The sequence below is a fragment of the Brassica oleracea genome, chromosome C5 (assembly GCF_000695525.1).
Source record: "Brassica oleracea var. oleracea cultivar TO1000 chromosome C5, BOL, whole genome shotgun sequence".
Lineage (NCBI taxonomy): Eukaryota > Viridiplantae > Streptophyta > Magnoliopsida > Brassicales > Brassicaceae > Brassica > Brassica oleracea.
The window spans coordinates 7780827-7786187 of NC_027752.1; positions in this window are offsets into that span (position 1 = coordinate 7780827).

The window sequence follows — 5361 nt, forward strand, 5'->3', positions numbered from 1 at the left end:
CTCTTGAGTCCGAGGATTTTGCCAAGATAAGGATGTTTGATTCCATGTAATATTTTTTACCAGCTTACTGCTATCTCCCCCTAATGTTGGATGTTCGGATTCATCAACGTGACAATCCGCATACCTGGCCTTAAATAAATCACCCGTAGTTGGGTCAAGGTATTTTATAATCGTGGGAGAATCATATCCAACATATATCCCCATCCTCCTTTGAGGTCTCATCTTTGTTCTCTGTGGTGGGGCAATTGGCACATAGACAGCACAACCAAATGTCTTAAGATGGAATATGTCTGGCTCATGACCCGTAAGAAATTTTGATGGGGAATATCTATGTTCACTAGACGGTCTTATACGAATCAGTTCGGCCGCGTGTTCCCAAGCTGTGGCCGGAAGCTTAGACCTCATAAGCAATGGTCTAGCTATTAGCTGAATTCATTTTACGAATGGTTCGGCCAAGCCGTTCTGTGTATGCATATGTGCCACGGAGTGTTCCACACTTACCCCCATGGACATACAATAATCATTAAACGCTTGGGACGTGAACTCACCAGCATTGGTCTCTATCATTCCGACCTTAGCATAGTAAAAGGCCAGTAAAGAGCGCATGTATAGACTTTAGGACTTTCTTATAGCCGTGGCCGATCTCTATGATCTGAAGGAAGTATTTGTTTCCTTCGCCCTTAGTCTCAATATGAAAGCCATTCATTCGAATGTCTTTAAAGCTCAATAGGCTTCTCTTAGAGCTGGGTGAATACAATGCATCAGATATCTCTAGATGCGTACCCTTAGGCAACATGATATTAGCCTGGCCGTAGCCCTCTATGAGACTTTAGAGACTTTTATATCAAAAACTTTCATTCATTAATAAAATAAGTTCAAAGCAATCAAAACATAGAAAACACAAAGCAAAGAACACAAAAAATAGATGTCGAATTGAACTTCATTCTTTTAAAAACAATCAGACGTTTCATACTCCATGAGATCGTCTTGTTCAGGGTTGAAATCATCTTCGCCATCTTGATAAGTCATATGAGCTTCAGGATTATTCCCTTTCAAACTCTCTTGGTAGAGGTCAATGAGATGTTTTGGAGTCCTACATGTCTTAGCCCAATGGTTACCCATTCCACACATATGGCACACAGATTTAGTCGAGTTTTGTGGCTTGAAAGATGTACGACGGCCTCGGCCATGACCATGGCTTCCATAAGATATTCCTTGGCCACGGCCATATGAGCTGCCTCGGCCTCGACCAAACGAGTTTCAGCCTCGACCACCACGTCCATGCCATTTTCCACGGCCACAGCCGTGTTGGCTATCACCCTGGACATGATTCGACTCTTTCTTAGCCTCTACGGCCGCATGTGCCTCAGGTAATGGGTTTGTTCCATGAGGTTTCAATTCACTGTTTCTCATCAACAGTTCATTGTTCTGCTCAGCGAGCAAGAGACAAGAGATCATATTAGCATAAGTTGTGAAGCCCTTCTCTCGGTACTGTTGTTGTAACAACACATTGCTTGTGTGGAAGGTGGAAAAGGTTTTCTCAAGCATATCCATATCCGTTATATCCTCACCACACAGTTTCAATTTAGAAACTATCTTAAACAGGGCCGAGTTATACTCGTCCACGGATTTGAAGTCCTGGATTATGAGATTCCTCCAATCATACATAGCCTTTGGAAGTAACACCGTTCTCTGGTGATCATATCTCGTTTTCAACTCTGTCCAAAGGTCTAGAGGATTCTCAATAGTCAAATATTGATCTTTGAGACTCTCAATAAGATGATGGCGTATAATTAATATAGCTCCATATCTATCTTTCTCACTTGCATTATTGCCCTCGGTGATACATTCACCGAGTCCCTTGGATTTTAGGATGATCTTAGCATCAAGTGCCCATTGCAAGTAATTATCTCCAGAGAGATTTAGGGCAGCAAAATCCAAGTTGTTGATTTTCGACATCTGAAATCATATGTTTCATTCTTAGGATTTGTAATGTTCTTATAATGCATACAAGACAATCAAATATATAATGCAAATTGGTCACACGACCAAACGGATATGATGCATTTAGTTCATACGATTATGCATGCATGATATGCTAACAAGCCGCACGGCCAAACAATCCCTATGTGATGATAAGCTGATTCAAAACATTCAATCACATAAACAAGCAAATCAAATTTCGATTAGGGTTTGCATGGTATGCATGCGGCTAGGCTTTAGGGAATTAGGGTTTCGATTTTAATCAAGCAATAAGATTCAATTTAGGTTATTAGGGATTGGATCTATTGCCTTAGGGTTTGGTTCTTAGGTTTTAGTTTTACCTAAACTTCAAGTCGGGTTGAATGGACCACAGAATAGAGAAGAACGCGAGCTGGTCGTTGTTGTCGGGTCGCGAACGGGTTGATGTATGTCACGAACGGATTGAAGCTAAGACGAGCCGCGAACGAGAGCAAGCAGCTATCGGGTCGTGAACGTGCTGGCTATCGAACGGTATCGGGTCGCGTCGAGCAAGCTGAGATCGTGTCTCGCGAACAGGCTGAAGTCGCGAGCTGAGGAACAGACTGAGGCCGCGTGCTGAGATAGGGAACGCCTTGAGTATGGGGTTTTAGATTCTCGATCAGATTAATGTTCGTCGTTGGGTTTAGGGTTTATCGCCAGGATGAGATTAGGGTTTTAGCGTTCGGACTTTAGCTTAGGGTTTAGAGCGTAATCGTGCTGATAACGTGTTGTAAAACTACAGAATAGAATCTGTATGTTTCTATCTTTTTCATAAACATAAGGAGCCCTTTATATATATGGAATTACACCGTCATAGAATAATGGAAAGACTAGAGAAAGAAAATACAAATATGGAAGGAGTACAAATCGTAAACTAATAAGGAAAAGGGAAACTAGGATTTCTCTCTCTCCAGCCATCGGCTCTCTCTCTTTCTCTAGGGCGCGGCCGTCTCTCTCTCTCTCTAGGTATGTTCCGGTTATGGACCAGACTGGTTATGGACATCCACAATATGATTTATAACAATTAAGTTTCTAGTTTACAATTTTTAATTAACGTCTCTTTAGAAAAGACAAATAAAAAGGTACGTCTCTTTAGAAAAGACAAATAAAAAGGTATCACACTTTCTATTTTGTTGACAGCTAATCTTTTTTTTTAACACTGGGTTTGTATATCAAATGAAAGAGTTACATAATGTGAAAGATGTTCTTCACACACAGAGAAATATACCAAGAAACCAACTCTAGAAAAAAGAATTGGAAAATCATAAAGATTGAAGGTTAGAAAGTAGTATCAGTAGATACCATACCATAACCTCACTACAAGGAAGAAGATTATAAAGATTGCTCCCAACCAAGAACCTGCTGAGCGTAGAAACACAGCACTGCCATGCCTTGGTTTGAGGCTGCTTCCTTCATGAGCCCAAAAACCATCATAGAAATCTGAGAAGACTTTCGTTTACGGTCATAACCGAAGTTGAAATCATCTCTATAAGAATCATTTGCTTCCATTTTGATAAGATTAGAAGCCATTGAAGTCCACCTTCCGACTTCCCACAATTTAAGTAAACATGAGCCATGCTCCAAACTGTTGGACTAGAGCCGGAGAAATTCAGTCAAGGCCTTGCGATTAACAACAGTCAACACTATGACTGAACCGTTGCCACCAAGAACAATATAAAAAATCTTCAACGCCAGTAATAGACAACCACAAACACCAGCAGAGCACAAAGCCCATCATTGCTGAAAGACAACGAAACCAGGAACGACTAGAATACAAACCACATGTAGACAGGAGGCTAGGATAGAGATCAGAGGAGACTCAACTTGTTTGCATCGGACTTGCTTCACCAGTCACATAATTCACGATCACCACTTCATCCATGACGAATGTACAAACCTCGAGACCATCTCCCGATTCAGATGAGAATGGAACTGAGAGACAAAAGACACCATCATAACGACAAAACAGCTTCAACCACTATCGACCCACAGATCTAAAAACACAACCGCAAATTCCCCAGAAAACCAGAAAAAGATCTGATCTCTGCAACCCACACACACATAAATGAGAATGAAGACGAAGACGAGAGAGACCCTTCCGGCGGTGGCGATGAGCGCCAACCGCCGGATAAGTCTGTTACAAATATATTAAGCAATATAATTGGCGAAGTTAATGATGTTGACAGCTAATCTAATCTAACACACAATAGATGGTTTCAACTATCCAACTTGTCAAAATCTCTCATGAAATTGACTACTAAAGATTCTTAAGTAGTAAGAATATAGGACAGCCATTGTGTGTGAGATTAAACTATCAGTAATATGAATTTTCCCCTATATAAAAGAACTACCTTCATAAAAGACCAAGTTATAGAACCAAATTAGGTTGGTTATAAAATATTGTGTAACCAAAGAAATATAAACAACTAGCATGTTGATTCCCAACGTGATGACGACCAAAATGGAATTAAAATTAAGGCAATTGTATAGGTACTGTAGACTATGTTTTGTTGACCAAAACATGTAATTTAAACGTGCTAGTAGTTACTACATCTTGTCTTGTTCTAACTTGTCTTTCGAAAGATACTTCTTTCTCTATCACACACGTTCACCGCATGTTTATTTTGATAAAAAAATTGTAATAAAACAAATAGATTTGTGTTATAAATCATATTGTGGATGTCTATAACCGGCCCGGTCCATAACCGACCCGGTCCATAACCGGTTCATACCAAGAGAGAGAGAAACCCTAGTTTTCCTTTTCCTTATTAGTTTACGATTTGTACTATTTCCATATTTGTATTTCCTTTCTCCAGTCTTTCCATTATTTTATTACGGTGTAATTCCCTATATATAAATGACTACTTATGCTTATGAATAGACAGAAACATACAGTTTCTATTCTCTTGTTTTACAACACGTTATCAGCACGATTACACTCTAAACCCTAAGCTAAAGTCCGAACCCTAAAACCCTAATCTCATCCTGGCGATAAACCCTAAACCCGACGACGAACCCTAATCAGATCGAGAACCTAAAACCCCATACTCAAGGCGTTCCCGATCTCAGCACGCGACCTCAGTCTGTTCCTCAGCTCGCGACTTCAGCCTGTTCGCGAGACACGATCTCAGCCTGCTCGACGCGACCCGATACCGTTCGATAGCCAGCACGTTCACGACCTGATGGCTGCTTGCTCCCGTTCGCGACTCGTCTTAGCTTCAATCCGTTCGCGACAGACATCAACCCGTTCGCGACCCGACAACAACGATCAGCTCGAGTTCTTCTCTATTCAGTGGTCCATTCAACCCGACTTGAGGTTTAGGTAAAACTAAAACCTAAGAACCAAACCCTAAGGCAATA